This window comes from Arachis ipaensis, chromosome B9, assembly GCF_059453495.1.
Source record: "Arachis ipaensis isolate K30076 ecotype BB chromosome B9, ASM5945349v1, whole genome shotgun sequence".
NCBI lineage: Eukaryota > Viridiplantae > Streptophyta > Magnoliopsida > Fabales > Fabaceae > Arachis > Arachis ipaensis.
This window is the reverse complement of record NC_142444.1, coordinates 117,212,127-117,230,867: the sequence shown is the minus strand read 5'-3', so window position 1 is coordinate 117,230,867 and position 18,741 is coordinate 117,212,127. Positions and strand designations below refer to the sequence as shown.

General features: G+C 31.9%; 1 long non-coding RNA gene across 1 annotated transcript; it reads left to right on the top strand.

Moving 5' to 3' along the window:
• The first annotated feature begins 5,099 nt into the window (after positions 1–5,099).
• LOC148546047 (uncharacterized) lies at positions 5,100–8,139 on the top strand. The gene is made up of 3 exons (XR_015899081.1): positions 5,100–5,337; positions 5,400–5,663; positions 5,831–8,139. It is a non-coding gene; the product is annotated as an uncharacterized LOC148546047 (long non-coding RNA).
• The last annotated feature ends 10,602 nt before the right edge of the window (positions 8,140–18,741 follow it).

The window sequence follows — 18,741 nt, the reverse complement described above, 5'->3', positions numbered from 1 at the left end:
CTTTATTATAAAACAAATTATTTTTTCTATGCTTCTATTTAATTTTTTATATGTTAATTTTTTTCAAAAGTTTATCTCTCGTCTATTAATGTGTGACATATTTTAATTTGTTTTTTAATTTGTTACTATAAATTGATTATATGATGAGTATTTTATCAATTAAGAATGTAAAAATATTTATAAAAAATAATTTATTTGTTATACTCTAATTTATCTTTGTTTTTTGTGTTTACATTGATATATCTCATATTATTAAATTTTAATTTGATGAGATATTTTTATCATGAAGAATTTATTATCTACTTAATACTATTAAATTAAGATATATTTTTTAGTAATAAACGATGTTAGATGTTTTAGGATTATTGTCATGGGTTAATATAGAATTATTAGATTAATAGTTGATACTTGAATTAGTTATTCAACAGATGTCAAATTTTAAAAGTTGTTTATCTATTAACTTGTAATATTTAATATAGTATTTATACTTTTTTTTTAAATTCAATACATTTTACCATTACCAAATTTTATCATTAGTTAATTTTTTAATTGGACAAAATTTTTTTAATAAAAAGGATAAATCTTTATTTATGCAGTATATTTTTAAATACATTAAATAATATATATATATATATATATATATATATGTCTGTATTCTTTTTTAACTGTTGTGTTTGTATTGAAGTGAGATATATCTTAGTGTTATTTTTCAATTTTAAAAAATATATATCATTACCAAAAGTTAAGAATATAAAAATTTAAATATAAATATAAAAATTTTATAGGTTATTTAACTTTTAAAATATATAAAATTTATAAATTTAAATTAAATAAAATAAGATATTAAAAAATTTATTATGTTATTATTATATATAACAAAATTAAGATACAAACATTATTTATAATTTAATTATTTATAAACGTATATAAATAAAGAGTACCCATGTTTCGTTAAAATATCAATTTATTTTTATATAATAACTATCATATAATAACAACATAATAAATTTTAATATGTTAATATGATATACAGTTTGTTACTATTAAGATTTGGTTATTAAATTCATATTATCATATTATCAAATCTTAATCTTATTATGTCAACGTAATAATTTATTTTTATCAATTTATATAATAACTATCATATATTATTTTTTAATTTTTTATATTAAAATTACTATTATATCAATTTATTTTTATAAATATTTGCTTATCATTAAATGCTTATTTATAAACGTTATTTTTAAATTAGGTTTATTATCTACGTTAATTTTAAAAGCATGAGTTGAAAAGTATCCATTATTTTTTTTATAAGTTAGAGTAATAATTTTTTTTTTTATTTCATAGTTGTTACTTTGTAAGACATACTTATCCACCCAAATTTAAAAGTACACACAACAAAAAATAAGAGATATAATTTTTTTCTCTTTATTATATTTGTTATTATTAGTCTTATGAATATGTTTTTTATTTTATTTTTGTTAAGTATTTATAATTGAATTCATAATCTTATTTGTTAAATAAATATAAATATATAAATATTATATAATGCATTATATATTATATTATATGATGAAGATGGAATATTAAAAAATATAATTATTATTATTTTGATCATTAAATTTAATTTACGTAATAAATTTTTTAAGCATGCATCTGAAAAAGTTGAACTCCAAACTTTAATTTTGACGTTTATATTGTTACTTTATAACTTTATATATTGTTTAATGTATTGCTTGATTAAGGAATATGTCGGTGTAGGTATAATTTTCTATCTAAAATTAAACATTAGTACTCAGATATAAAATAAATCATGTATATTAGTTTGATTAGTTTTGTTATAGAATATGAGAGTACTGAGTACCAACCAACGATGTTATTAGAAACTCTGTTACTTGTGCTAGTTATATTATCGTGTACTTCCATTACTGTATTTTTCAAAAGGTAGAAAATAGATATTAAGGACTAATTGAGTTCATAACAAAGAAAATTAGTTATCATTATCTATGTCAAGTTTTATGTTACCTGTATCAAATTGATTATGGGTGGTGGCTTTGGCCATTTGTCTAATTGTAGTTAATCGGGCTACCCCTGTATTTATAGTTAATCGGGTAACTCCACCTGTGTTTAGCATTGGAATTGAAATAGGATTTGTATTAGTTGACATGACAACTTGTTTTCCTTATCGAATCATCTCGCGATAAGTTACACGTCTTTTAGCTAGGTATTGCTGTCTTTGTTTGTACTTGTAGTTAATCAGGTAACTCCACCTGTGTTTGGCATTGGAGTTGAAATAGGAGTTGTATTAGTTGACATGACAACTTGTTTTCCTTGTCGAATCATCTCGCGATAAGTTACACGTTCTTCTAGCCAAGTATTACTGTCTTTGTTCTTCGGTCATGTTTCTGTCTTCTTCACCTAGCATATTTTGTCCAAGTAGGTCGACGTTGACGTGATTGCTCATTTGTTGAATTCACCATTTTTATTTTTCTTTCAGAACATAAGGTATGAAGACAAAAAGAAAAGCAAACAATTGCAAGTGGAGGAGTTTTTTATTCTGTTCACGATTGAGAGTGAGCAGTTGCATAACTCCCTTGTAAGTTAATGGAGAGTTTTCAAAACATGACTGAGTACATAATTTTAGATTATACAAATAGGGGTAAAATAGAAAATAAGAATTGGATACCAAATTCCCAATATCCCTATTATATATTACCTATAACTATAAAAGTATTACTATAAAAATATTACTCAAAATGCTTAATAAAATATTTTTCTATTTTAATGTTATTTTTGTGTGTAGATTTTAATATTAACTCTGTGTGTAGATATTTTAAAAAATAATAAAATACTTATATTTATTATTAAACATGTATAATTATAATTATTTTAAACATTTTAATTATTTTTAGAGTACTATTAATAAAAAGAGTACTATTAATAAAATATTTTAGTAATAATTTTTATATTTATTATGTTTAATTTTTATATTATTAAAAGTTAAGTTTTTTAATCTTTTTCATGATTGATAGTGAGCAGTTTGAGTTTAATCCGTTTCACGATTGAGAGTGGAAACTCTTTGTCGGTTAATGGAGAGGTTACAGAATGTTAAGTAGTTTTAGTTTATAACAATAGAGGTAAAATAAAAAAAAACAGATTTGGATACCAAACTAACCTTTATAAAAATAGGGGTAATATAGAAAAACAGATTTAGATACCAAATTTTCGTATCTGCTTTATATATTGTTATAGATATATGTTTTTATTGTGGCTGAAAGATGTATGAATTTTGGTAGGATTTTTAATTTTTGATCTATATATTTTTATGTTTTTTATTATTATGATTTATATGTTTTTTTTTTCTAGAAATAATGTAGTATAAACTTTAACCATTAGTACGTTTTTATTGAAGTTGATATTCAGTATTTCTTTTCAATCTACTGGGCCTGTGGTTGTTGTAGCTTCTTAGGAGCCTGTCACCGGAGCCCCTTTCCTCTGATTGCGTTGCAGTCTTCCTCTTCTGTCTCTCTATGTTCCCAAGTAAGTTCCCCCTCTCTCACATTGTGAATGACCGAATCTGCACTTGTGAAGTTATGAATTTGTGCTGCAATTTTGATATTTAATTATATTTGTGGGGTTTTACAATTTTGGTATTTGATTATGTTTGTGGGATTCTGAAATGATATAATTTATATCAGTGGGTCTAATTACTAATGTTGCAATAGTTTATATAGGTTATTGAGATTTAGGCTTTTGTGTTTTTTCTTTGTTTATATATGTGTAGGCAGTGCATCTAATTGCTAATGTTGCAATGATTTACTTAGTTTTCCAATAGGCGTTTTATATATGATTTGCTTAGTTTTCTTAATTTTTCTAATGTAGGTGTTTTTAAGATTATTTCATGGCTAGTAATACTAGAGAAGGAAGATACAGGCATATTTTGGGTGACGATTATATGGTGTATCTTTAAAAAAGAAGAATGACAAGGGGTTCATATGTGAATGTTGAGTTTGATTTTCATTTTTGTTATTTTTTTACATTGTACTAATTAATTTGTTAATTACTATGTTATTTAATTTTCAGGTTTAAATATTGACTTTCAAACTTTTAATGATGACGAAAAGTTAGAAAGTGACCAAGAATAATAAATTGAAGACCCATTTATATTCACGGTTGTAATTTCTTGATTATGGTGTTAAATTTGTTTAATGTTCAAACATTGTTTTTTTTTTAATTTTATGTTATTTGACATTGTATGAATAATAAATCATATAATTTTATTTTAATTTATGTATGAATATATAAATTTTAAATTTTAAAGTGTTATTTAATTGTTATAGGGGCGGGTAGGGGTGGGGCGGATACCCACAGGGATGGGTTAGGGTACAGGATTTTACTACCTGCGGGTATTGGTAGGGCAGGTGGTATCTAAATTTAAGAAGGGTTGGGTGGGGGTTGGGCAAAAACCCGCCCCTACTCGTCCCACTACCACCCCTAAAACTTGAACAAAATTTTTGATACAAATGCTTCAATTTCAACTTGTTACAAATTGTTGTTTTTTTGTAACAAAAATTAGTTATAATTACAAAATAGGAATGTTTTGTAATAACATAACAGTTTGTTAGAAAACCTTTTAATATTTTGTAACATGATTTCTTTTGTTATAAATTGTATTGGTTTTTGTAAAGAAATGGTAAGCACTAAGCTTGCTTCAGCTTCTTTGTCTATTAAGTTGGTTTTTACCGTGAGGGTGGTTGCTGAGATTATCTGTGTCAGGATGTATGATCACATGGTCATTGCAAGTTTTTCTGTCCTGCGCCACCATTAGAGCCGCCCAACCGGTGCTGAAATCACTGCTGCTCTGTGTTCTTTTATAGTAAGTATTTACGTTTCGAAAAATCTCTGCGTTAGTGTTCTGTTACGTGTATTAAAGTCTTTGCGATATTGATGTGTTAGGGATCAATAGCCGAGCTTACATGTAGCGATTGAGGCTATTTCTGCTTTTGGAAAAGCAAGCAGAGCAGAGGCTTCAGTTGCTGCTAATTTTGGGCAGAGAGAAACGAGTTCAGTTGACACGTTTGGATTAAGGTTTTGCGTGTCGAGGTAGGGGTTTTCTTAAAATCTATTTTATATTACAGAGTTGTGATAAATAGATATTGATGCAAAGAGATTTACTTCTGTGATTATATTTGTCTTATGGATGTGATGGTTTGTTGGACTGAATTATTGAGTGCTTGATTGCGTGAGTGGTGTGTGGTTGTGGATAAAAACCGGTTTGGAACGTCATTTACTTGATTATTAAGAAAGGTTGATTTTCTTGGTTTTAGAGTTTACTTAGTAATATAAATGAAACGATTTTGGAAATAATTTGAGATATGAAAATAAATTGATTCTGGGAGCGGTTTGATTGTGAGTTAGTTTGATTTTATGTATGATTTAATATTTGAGCTGATTCAATTTTAAAAAGAGTTTTATTGTTAGAATTGGTTGATTTCAAAATAATTTGACATTGAAACTGGTTCAATTCTGGAAAATGTTTGAGATTTGGAAATGGTTGAGAAAATGTTTGAGAAATGTTTGGATGGGACCCGAAAAGGGTGGCAGTGTCCGAGTTTTAGAGGAGATGCTGCCGAAATTTTATAAAATTGGAAGTTTTATTTAAAGTAATTATTTAAAAAGATTTGTTTTTAAGCATTATACGTTTTAAGATTGATTTGTCTATCAAAGAAAGAATTTTGTTTTAGAATTGAGATTGTTAACGAACAGAATGAAAAAGAGGATGATGAGGATTTTATTTGAAATATGGCTTTGAAATGAACTTGGAAATGAGATTTGGATTGATGAATGATTATGATGTTGAGAATGTTGAGATGTGAACATTGAATTATTCACATGGCTTATGAATTTGAAATATCTGAGATACGAGGTTCCCTGGATTAAGTGTCGTGGCTTGCCACCACGTGTACCAGGTTGAAAACTCGATACTCTGTTGACCCTACGACATAAGTGTGTGATTGGGCACTATATAAATTCTCGGAAATGTTACCCCCATTGAGTAATATTGATTATTTGAGAAAAAGTTATGCATAGACTCTTGGGGATGCACGTCGGGGGACATTCTAAGTACAATTCAGACTTGTCGGTTTGGCTGGATAACCGACAGATGAGCCTCATCAGCCATAGGACAGGCAAGCATCATATGCATTTGTATGCTTTGCTTGAGTTTGAACTTGTTTTGGTTTGCCTAACTGCTAAACTGTTTGTAACTACTACTTGAACTATTTGCTGTAACTGCTGCCTACTTGTGCTTTCCTTGTCTGCCTTGCCTGTGTTTGCCCTGGCGTGCTACATTTGAGATTGAACTTTGGTGCTGAATTAATGATTGTGTTGTTTGATTGCGTGGTTGGTTTCTGATTGAGATTTTCTTTTAAGAAAGGAAATGTTTCGGATTTTTGAAAGATTAATTATTTCTTTGAGAAGGTATTGAACGATTACCTATTGGTTTTTTAAAAGATTCATAAGGCAATGATAATCACTGAGCTTGAAAATAGTTTTCCTATTAAATATCTTCTTATGACAACTTTGAAACTCCATGGTGAGACCGTGTGGTTAGGTTCTCACCCCCCTACAGCTTTACTTTTCAGGAACCGAATGAAGAAGCACTAAGAAGAGTTATACTGCGTTTGGTTTATATGTTGTTGTATTAATTAGATTATTTTCTTCCCTCGTCTTTGTTATTACAATTTTGTAAGAGGGATAGAAGTTGTATGTTTTATATGTTTATTATATTACGAGATAATATAGAAAGAGTCTTGTATGTGAATCTATGTCTGCTTGTATTTTTCTTAAGATAAAGTATTTATTTTCCAGTTTTTAAAGGAATCAGCGATACAGTGTCAAGTCACAGGCTCCTATTTTAATTTTTAGTATGTAAAGTAGTCGTAATACTTCTTGCTATCAGAGTAGCGCAGCCGGAAGCGTGATTTCTTATAGTGAGGGTGTTACATTATGGTATCAGAGTGGTCTTTTCTGTAGAGCCTTGGAAAAGGACTGATTATGCTTCAATTGCATACTCTGAGAGTCTGTCATGTAGTAGGTCTTGTTTGAATAACGAGAATTAGAATTTGATGCACATGGCTGCCTATTAATTAACATTGTTAGCTTACCGTTGCATATCTGTTGATGTTAAGTCTGGCCAACTTAATGTTGATGGCTTATGTGAACGGAAAAGTTAATAGGTTATTATAGGCGAAAAGGAATTGATAAGTAATCGGTAATGCGAGTCACGTGGTTCGCAGATGCTAGGGTTCGCTTTTCGTGCTTGGTTTCGATTTATGATTCTTGTTTATGTTGCTTAGGTTGGCATATCGTATCTTTTTTTGTTTACTATCTCATTGAAGTTCTTTGACTCGGATTCCTTTCTTGAACCATGATTGATCATTCTCCGACCGTATTTCATTATTAGTCCACAATCTTACTTGATTGTATTCTTAAAAATTTGTTTGAGTCTTAAAAACATCTGTCTTTACCATTGATTATACTCTTCTTCAAGAATCCTGTGCTCATTGATCTGATCTTGAACTTGTTTTGGCATAATGCATGATCTTTAAATTTTGAGCGATTTGAACCTTGAAAATTATGATTTGAACTAAGTTAACTTTGTAAATTGATACTTTTGCTTCATGTCTAATGTATACCTTAAACTTACCATATTCTTGATTATCTTCTAAATTCTTGGCATCATAAATCCTGACCTTGAATTTTTCTACGTAATCTGTGTATCCCCTTGACGTAATCTGAGCTTATTTTGGATTGGAAAAGTTTTGAATTGATCTTTTTCTTACTTAATTGTGTTTCCCAATCATCCTTCAAATTTTTGGATAAGATTACCTTTAAATTTAGCATATACTTTCCTACATGGATTCTAAAATATTTCTTTATATGGTTTAAATCTGTTTATCTGTAAAACTTCACCTAATCTTCTATAGAAAACAATTTCTACTTTGAATTTCCTTCATTAACTACAAGTTGATTTATTTTCAACCTTATCACAATTTTTAACCGTATTCTTATGTGATTTTACATCCGAGTATTTTTCAAGATTCTTAAAAAAAAATATTAAAGAAAAATAAAATAAAATTTTATTCATAGCCCAATTAAATTTTATTTTATTAACTTTGCATATTTTATTTTAACTACAATTGTTTTGATGTAATACCTTATTTAAACTTTTTGTATTTCTTTTGAGAAAATGAATTCATTCCTTCTTTAGATTATCCATTCTTTGTAACTGCCACCATTGATTTTTAGTCTTCTTTTTCCCTCAGCTCAAATCCGTTTTAAATAAAAGTACCGTTTTTCATCTTGATTCTTCCTATCAAAGTTCTTAAATTTAAAATTCTTTCTTAGGATTACAACTTGATTTCCTAGCTTATGTTTTTATGCAAATTCTTATTTGATTATCTAAAAAGTCTTTCAAAGTTTTCGATGAAAAATTTTATCCTTAGCATAAATAATTTTCATTTCACAAATCTTGCATAATCTAATTCGACTTGAATTTGTTTTAACATGACGTAATATTTACGTTTTTGATGATTCTCTTGAATTTTGTAAGCAATTGCCCTGTTTTCCTCTATGGTTTCTATTGGAGATTTTTTTGAAATTAAAATTCTTTCCTATTTGCATTTTGATTCTTCCTTCCGGCATACTTCATGACTTTTGACCATTCTTAATTGTTGGTGGTTTGAGCCATTTTGAAGAAGTTTTGAATTCTTTTGGAGAAATTTAAGTTTTGAATCAACTTTTTAAGTTATTGAGTTCCTTTTTTAGCGCATCTTAATATTATTAAACATCCTTATAAAGTTGTGATTTCAAGTATATTATTGGAGTCTTGTTTTAAACCTTTTTATTTATTCTTATACAAAGTTGTCCCTGACTTTGAATTGCTTTACTTGAGCAGTGCCTCTCTTTGATGTGATTTGAACTTGTTTTGGGGTGATATAACCGTTTATTAAAGTTTTAATAAAATCGCTTTCAATTCATCCTACACTCCTTTACTTTATACTCTGAAAATTTCTGTATGTAATTTAAACCTGTTCGATTGTAATGCATCATCTTTTCTTTTATGAGTAAAACTTTATGTCAAGTTTTCTTCCAATAAGATTGTAGTTTTCATACATGCTTGAAAAAGAGAAAATACAATTTAGCTCTTAGCCAAATTAATCTTTCCATTTACAAAGTTTGTGTAATCTATTTCCACTTGAATTTATATTGAAATAATGCCACATTTACGCTTATTAATCTTTTGAAAGATGTTTGTTATCCATTTTATCTTTCAGAACATGAAATAATTTCCCCTTAAGTTTTCCATTCTTTACGAACAATGCATTTGAAAATATTTTTAAACCATACTCTTGAGTTCTATAAACTTTGTTTTTGGTTTGGATATTCTTCTTCTGTAAACCTCATATTTCTTGATTCAGCTTGAATTCGTTTCAAAATACTGTGTTGTTTTTCATCTTATTGATCCTATCGAATCCCTTCGACTCAAGAGTTACCCTTAAAGTTATCAGTTGATCCTTTTTCCAACATTCTTCATTACTTATTTATCCTTGTCTAATTGTGATTTCAACAATTCTTTCAAATTCTCGTGAACACGGTTCTTATTACTTTTCTTTTTTTCTAAGGTCTACTATCCTTCTGAGTATACTCGAGAATAGTTTTGGTATCTTGTGTGCCTATTGTACTTAGTAAACGACACATTAATTCTTTAGGGTACGTTTGGTGGATGCAAAAGGTGAAATTTGTAAATGTACGACATTGCAGGGAGTTGTGGAACCTTATTTCATGTGAAAGGATTTTGTTGATGTTGGGTTTGTGACCATTAAGATTTGCAAAGTGTTTGACGAGGTTGAAAACCCTCAGATGAGTTGTTTGATGAAGTACGATTGAGGATGGAGGGAATAAGTTAAGTTGAAGTTTGAATAATTGAATCTCTGAAGATGGTGTGAGATCAAATGCGAACGCTAAGCACGTTGTTTTAATTCTAACCCGTTTTGTAACCTTTTATCGCTTTGTTTTACCATCACATGTTTGAAACATCATTTTATGCATCAAGCCTATCTTGTAACCTTGTTTCACATCATACTTATACCCTTCATATTTTTATATGAAAATACTGGTATTTGAAACTATAAGTATATATATTGAGAACTTTTTGCCTTTTCTTTAAATAAGTTCAAGAGAAGTAATATGAAAATCTCTTTTATTTTGTATCAATTTTCGAGGACGAAAATTTTTATAAGGTGGGTAGGATGTAAGACTCAGAATTTTCAAATAAATCTTATGATGAATTAATTTCTATTCATTTATTCATTAGAAATTTTATTTTTAGAAATTATTTTATTAAAGTTAATTAAATCAAAAATTAAATCAGGTTTTGATAATTAATTAGAATTTTACTTAATTTTATAATTATTGAATTATTTTCTATATTTAAATTATAAAATTGATAGTTATGAAATAATAAGAATTTTATATGATTTGGTTTTAGATAATTTAATCTATATCATTTAATACTATAAGTTAAAGATAAAGAAAATTAATCATATTACCGTGTATTTTCAATTGGAGTAATTTATTGAGAATCAATTAGTATTTTTATACCACAAATAGTATTTTAAAGTAATTTTAGACATTAAATTAGTTTTTCAAATATTAATACTTTATGCTCCAATTTTATTAAAATTACTAAACTATCCCTATACTTAATTTTTACCAAAACTCTAAATCCCCAAAATATCACTCTAACCCTAATTTCCCCTTTCCCTTCAACCGCCTCACCCCTTTTAGTTTTCCTTTCCTTCCAAACAGGCCCAGCACATAGCAAAAAAAGAAAGAAAGAAAAGAAAGAAAACGTTGAGGGAGAGAGGGATAAACGGAGACAGAGAAGAAAGAATAGGGTGAAAGGGAAGAGAGAAGAGGGAGATCTGGAGGGAGGAATAGAGCGCCGGGAAGGGGGAGAGCTCACCGCCGCTAGGACACCCAGCTACCGTCACGCCGCCACCTCCAGACGCCGTCGTCGCCGCCGTTCGCGAAGAGGGAAGAAAGAGCTCGCGGGTGAGAGAGGAAGCGTCGCGCCAGCCACTGAACTCGCGTTCGTCGTCGTCTTCGCGGGTTCCTGTCGCCGTTGTCATCCCCACCGTGAAGTTGTCGCCGTTGCTGCAGCTGTCAGCGTCGTCGTCCATGGGTGAAGCAGAGGAGAGAGATCCGCGAGGAAGGGAGGACCGCGCTCGTCCAGCCGCTGCACACAGTCACCGTTCATCTTGCCAGTGCCATCCCCGTGAGATCTGCCGTTGCCAAAGCTTCTGGCCGTGCCTCTGTCGCCGGACAACACCGCTGCCGCCTGGAACCCCATTGAAGTCGGTATCTGTGTGGTAAGCGCTAAGCTTGCTTTAGCTTCTTTGTCTATTAAGTTGGTTTTTACCGTGAGGGTGGTTGCTGAGATTATCTATGTCAGGATGTATGATCACATGGTCACTGCAAGTTTTTTTGTCCTGCGCCACCATTAGAGCCGCCCAACCGGTGCTGAAATCGCTGCTGCTCTGTGTTCTTTTATAGTAAGTATTTACGTTTTGAAAAACCTCTGCGTTAGTGTACTGTTACGTGTATTAAAGTCTTTGCGATATTGATGTGTTAGGGATCAATAGCCGAGCTTACATGTAGCGATTGAGGCTGTTTCTGCTTTTGGGAAAGCAAGCGGAGCAGAGGCTTCAGTTGCCGCTAATTTTGGGCAGAGAGAAACGAGTTCAGTTGACGCGTTTGGATTAAGGTTTCGCGTATCAAGGTAGAGGTTTTCTTAAAATCTATTTTATATTACAGAGTTTTGATAAATAGATATTGATGCAAAGAGATTTACTTCTGTGATTATATTTGTCTTATGGATGTGATGGTTTGTTGGACTGAATTATTGAGTGCTTGATTGCGTGAGTGGTGTGTGGTTGTGGATAAAAAACGATTTGGAATGTCATTTACTTGATTATTAAGAAAGGTGGATTTTCTTGGTTTTAGAGTTTACTTAGTAATATAAATGAAACGATTTTGGAAATAATTTGAGATATGAAAATAAATTGATTCTGGGAGCAGTTTGATTGTGAGTTGGTTTGATTTTATGAATGATTTAATATTTGAGCTGATTCGATTTTAAAAAGAGTTTTATTGTTAGAATTAGTTGATTTCAAAATAATTTGACATTGGAACTGGTTCAATTCTGGAAAATGTTTGAGATTTGGAAATGGTTGAGAAAATATTTGAGAAATGTTTGGATGGGACCCAAAAGGGTGGCAATGTCCGAATTTTAGAGGAGATGCTGCCGAAATTTTATAAAATTGGAAGTTTTATTTAAAGTAATTAATTAAAAAGATTTGTTTTTAAGCATTATACGTTTTAAGATTGATTTGTTTATCAAAGAAAGAATTTTGTTTTGGAATTGAGATTGTTAACGAACAGAATGGAAAAGAGGATGATGAGGATTTTATTTGAAATATGGCTTTGAAATGAACTTGGAAATGAGATTTGGATTGATGAATGATTATGATGTTGAGAATGTTGTGATGTGAACTTTGAATTATTCACATGGCTTATGAATTTGATATATCTGAGATACGAGGTTCCCTGGATTAAGTGTCGTGGCTTGCCACCACGTGTACCAGGTTGAAAACTCGATACTCTGTTGACCCTACGACGTAAGTGTGTGACTGGGCACTATATAAATTCTTGGAAATGTTACCCCCATTGAGTAATATTAATTATTTGAGAAAAAGCTATGCATAGACTCTTGGGGATGCACGTCGAGGGACAGTCTAAGTACAATTCAGACTTGTCGGGTTGGCTGGATAACCGACAGATGAGCCTCATCAGCCATAGGACAGGCATGCATCATATGCATTTGTATGCTTTGCTTGAGTTTGAACTTGTTTTGGTTTGCCTAACTGCTAAACTGTTTGTAACTGCTACTTGAACTACTTGCTGTAACTGCTGCCTACTTGTGCTTTCCTTGTCTGCCTTGCCTGTGTTCACCCTGGCATGCTACATTTGAGATTGAACTTTGGTGCTGAATTAATGATTGTGTTGTTTGATTGCGTGGTTGGTTTCTGATTGAGATTTTCTTATAAGAAAGGAAATGTTTCGGATTTCTGAAAGATTAAACATTGTTTCTTTGAAAAGGTTTTGAAGGATTACCTATTGGTTTTTTAAAAGATTCATAAGGCAATGATAATCACTGAGCTTGAAAACAATTTTCCTATTAAATATCTTCTTATGACAACTTTGAAACTCCATGGTGAGACTGTGTGGTTAGGTTCTCACCCCCTACAGCTTTACTTTTCAGGAACTGAATGAAGAAGCACTAAGAAGGGTTATACTGCGTTTGGTTTATATGTTGTTGTATTAATTAGATTATTTTCTTCCCTCGTCTTTGTTATTACAAGTTTGTAAGAGGGATAGGAGTTGTATGTTTTATATGTTTATTATATTACAAGATAATATAGAAAGAGTCTTGTATATGAATCTATGTCTGCTTGTATTTTTCTTAAGATAAAGTATTTATTTTCCGGTTTTTAAAGGAATCAGCGATACAGTATCGAGTCCCAGGCTCCTATTTTAATATTTAGTATGTAAAGTAGTCGTAATACTTCTTGCTATCAGAGTAGCGCAGCCGGAAGTGTGATTTCTGATAGTATGGGTGCTACACTTGGTCTCTCTGTCGCTAAACGCCTACTGTCATCCCAGCATGGCCGTCGAGGAGAGAGAGAGCAAGCACGAGGAGGGAGCTACTGTCGCGTCCTGTTCCGTCGTTGTTGTGGTGGTCCTCGTCGCCATCATCACCTCGAGCTACCATTGCATACGCTGTCACCGCCGCTGAAGGTTTGTCGCTATCGCCGTTCGTTCCAACCACCATCGCTGTCGTTCGAGCCTCCGTTTCACGCTGCTGGGACTCTCGTTGCCGCCAGATCTGTCATACCCATTGGACCTGTCGCCGTCGCCATGCACACCGTGCCGACCAGAATGCGATGAGGAGAATGAGCTGGTTTCTACCGTCACCGGGAGACAGAACCAGCATCTAGTCCCTCAGCTGGTGGTTGTTATCTTCTTCGGTCATCAGTTGGTCAACTTCCTTCACCGTCAGTTGGTCCCTGGAGGTGAGCTTCCTTCGGCCATATTCTTTTTTTTTTCAATTTCATTGTTGTAAATCATCACTATGCTTTTAATTTTTTTTTATGAAAGTTGAATTTGTTGCTGAAATTATGACAGAGCTAAATTTTTTTGGTGCTTAAAATCATATTTGGAGGTAAAGTTTTATGTTGCTGAAAAACATCACTACTAAGCCTCGCATATCCCCTGTTTGCTGGTTACTGATTTTTCTGATTTTGAGTTGTTGATGGTGCGATAGTGTTTCACCGCATTGTTAAGTTTTGTTAATTCTATTGATTCTGATTTCTGAGTTGTTGGTTGCTTATTTTTCTGATTCTGAGTTATTGATGGTGCTATGGTGCTGATTCTTTTTATTTTGAACTCGGACAGAATACCGTTGTTGCAGCTTCTTCTGTTGTTAAGCTTTTTATTTCTATAATCTTTATGAAACTGGAATAACTGTTGATGGTTGATTTCAATGATTCTGGAATAATTTTCTTAATGGTGCTGTTAAAGCTAGTGATGAAAAGCAAGAGCAATTAGAGTTCAAGAAAGTTTAAGATAGTATGGCTTAGCTGTCAAGTTGTTATTCAGTTTGTTAGAAGTTGGTTAGGGAGCCTTTAGCTTTATTATCAATAGTCTCCTTCTGTATAAGCCTAATACTCATTGTATTCCATTAGCATTTTTTGCTCATTGTCAATTTTAGTTAATTCAATTTTAATTTTTCATTCTTGCTATACTTTTCTATTTCCAAACTCTTTGTATCACTATTGCTTCTGCAATAACATAAACTTGTTCAGGTGCTTCACTGCTTTGTTAAATTTAGATGGTGTGCTACTTTGGAACTTTCTCTTTTCAGGTTTGGATTTTCATTAGGATAATTATTGTAAGGGGTAAGTACGATTTTGGTCCCTTAAGTTTAGTGCCAGAATCGAATTCGTCCCTCTTGTTATTTTGCCATTAAAATCGTCCTTAATGTTTTTTTTCGTATTAAAATCGTCCTTTTTAATAAATTTTTTTATTTTATTCCTAAACTACCCCTATTCCTATTTTAATAATAATAATTATAAAATTAAAAAAAAAACGAAAACACAGTGTTGGGGGAGGGGAAGAAAACGCGTTGGGGGAGGGGAGGGAAGGGGAGGGGAAAGGAAGAGGGGGGGAGGGGGAAGGGGGGGAGGGGGACGGCGCCGGGAAGCCTCCGTCGTCGCCGCCATGACCTCGTCGTCGCCGTGACCTCTGTTTCTGTTTCTGTTTCTCTTGAATTTCTATTTCTCTGTTTCTGTTTCTGTTTGGGGGTGGGGGAGAGGGGAGGCGGAAAGGGGAAAGGGGAGACGGGGAGGGGGAGGGGACGCGTGGGGGTGGGGGTGGGGGTGGGGGGAAGGGGACAGTGGAGACGGGGAGGGGGAGGGTACGCGTAGGGGTGGGAGTGGGGGGGAGGGGACAGTGGGGGTGGGGGGGAGGGGGAAGGGGACAGTGGAGACGGGGAGGGGGAGGGTACGCGTAGGGGTGGGAGTGGGGGGGAGGGGACAGTGGGGGTGGGGGGGAGGGGGAAGGGGACAGTGGAGACGGGGAGGGGGAAGGGGACGCGTGGGGGTGGGGGGAAGGGGGAATGGGAGGCAGGGAGGGGGAAGGGACAGTGGGGGTGGGGGGAAGGGGGAAGGGGACAGTGGAGACGGGGAGGGGGAAGGGACAATGGGGGTGGGGGAAAGGGGAATGGGAGGCGGGGAGGGGACAGTGGGGGTGGGGGGAAGGGGGAATGGGAGGCGGGGAGGGGGAGGGGGAAGGGGAAGGGGAAAGGGGAGACGGGGAAGGGGAGGGGGAGGGGACAGTGGGGGTGGGGGGAAGGGGGAAGGGGAGGGGACAGTGGGGGTGGGGGGAAGGGTAGAATTGTCATTAAAAAAAAATTTTAATTACAAAGGACGAAGTTAAATACAAATGCAACATTAAGGACGATTTTAATTGCAAAATAACAAGAGGGACGAATTCGATTCTGGCACTAAACTTAAGGGACCAAAATCGTATTTACCCCTTATTGTAATGTTCTTATCTTGTGTTTTGACATAAATATTATTATGGAACTTTATGAGTGTAAAAGCTTAAAAAGAAAAAAGTCAAGTATATTTGTTATGAGAATTTTGGTGAAAATTGTGTTTTGTTAATTTAATGAATTGAATTATGATTAATTAGCCCGAGTTTATATATTGAATTGTCAATTCTTAATAATTTGCATTCTTGATTGGCTAATTTTAAACTTTGAGAATAGATTCTTAAAGAATTAGTTAATTTTAACTTGTAAGTTCTAACTTAATTTTTACTCTGATGAAGATAGTGTTGATGAAGATAGTGTTATATGATGTTTTTTAATTTTGGTTTTCATTGTTCATAATTGCAGGGTACAAAATTGATGCCAAAATGCTCGACTTTATATTGACTGAAATATGCTAGAAGAGTCAAAAATCATAAACTCAATATGATACAATTTTATGTTAAGAAAAAGTTATGTTTAGTTGAATTTGTAGAACTTATTTTATTGTAAAAGAATCTTAATGATATGTAAGATATTCTAATTATCTATATGATTATATATTATATAAATGTTAAGTTAGCGTATTTAGTAAGATATATCAATTATTTAATTAAATATTTTAAAATGAATATTCTATTTTTCTAACTAAAAATAAAAAATGTTACAAAAGTAAGTAGTATTTTGTAACAAAATATTATGACACAAAAATTTAAATTGTTACGAAAAATATTTTAAAGGTCAAACATTGTTATCACTTTTGTAACAAATTTTAGTTTTTGTATTAAAAAAAATTGTTACAAAATATTACTTTATATTGTAACAATTTTATTTTTTATTACAAAAATTTTTTGTAACGAAGCATACTGCAACAGCCATTTTTTTTTTTGTAACAAATACCTTTTGTTTTAAAATTTAGATTTTTTGTAACAATTTTTTGTTACAAATATTTTTTTTCTTGTAATTCAATCTTTATAACTTGGTTGCAGTTATGAACTTTTCTCCAAATGACATCTGTATAGGAGGCTTCGTTGCTTGTTTCCAATTGACAGACCAGGTGAAATCTTATCTAGAACTTCTAGTAAAAGACATCTGCAGAAAATAAAATGAAAAAATAAGTAAAAATAAATATAGAAAAGTAAGAAAAGAAAGAGGCATAGTATGTAAGAGATTGATAGTGAAATTTTATCCATTTTTGATATTCTCAAATAAATTATTGACATGAGTGATTCAAAAATGCCATCATCGGGCAAAGCAAGAAGCTCGAGGGTTCTCTCGACAGTAATGCCTATTTTTGTATGTTTCAATTTGATTTCACATAAATAGAAGTCAGTTCAATAAACTAACTAAAAAGTCAATATAATCAGGATTAACGCACATAACATATTATCAAAAAATCAATACGAATTTGTGATTAAAAAAGAAGTATCGTAACATGAAAATAGGAAAATTAAAAATCAGAAACCATTCGAACAAAAATACAAGCCATTGAAAATCTGTCTACCTATTTTCTATGTCAAACGCAAAATAATGCGCAAAGAAATTAAAGTATTATACTTAAATTTTTTCGCGAATCAATAAACATATTTAATTTTTCAAGCAAAATGAGAACAAAAGAGTGAGCAAAGCAAAGCTGAAGTGCTCAGGAATAAGGCAAACTATGCATTAAATTTTAGGTTTTAGTTACCAGAAACAAATGACTTGCTCCCTTATGCATATTAACTAATGACTCAAGAGATGTTGCATATCTTTTATTTATCAGACTTAAACTCATTAGAAAATAAAAATATTAATTATAAAATAATTAGAAAAAGATTGCTAGTTGTTTTGTGAGGCATACTATTTAATTTCAATGATGAGATGATAAAAATTAGAGTATTTTTGGTGTTTAAAATCAGTAAATTTTGCCATTTTTAATTACATTAAAATCATAAATGAATACAACTTCTCCTCCTAAATATATTGGCTGACTATATTTATTAGGCTTCTTTATTCTGTATTTTTAGTAATTATAAACTTAAAAATTAGAAAATATGAATTTCAATCTAATATTAGTCAGGTTAAATTTAAATGTCACTTTAACTACATTGAAAGGGATGACATAAATCCTACAACATTATTCTTAACAGTTTCAAACAAAAAAAAAAAAAGATCAACTTTGCATCAAAATTTTTAGAATACATGAATTAAATTCCATGTCATTATATTTCATGAATTAAAACAACAAACTCATTACAAACCATAAAATTGATAACACTGAATAAGTTCTTTGAAAGAGATGACATATAATCGTGAAGCACTTATTCATATCATTATTCAAACAAAAAAGCACTTGACATTGTGGAAAGTGATTGATTTAATTCAAAATGTCTACACAACAGCAATTTTTTTGGATATATTAGCAAAGAGTTTTGTTAGGTAGATAATGACTTTTGTAAATAATATGAACAATGAGCTCTAAAATTGACCCAATAAAATAAAAAATACTCCACCCTCAAATTACCTCCTAAACCTTAATATTAGGA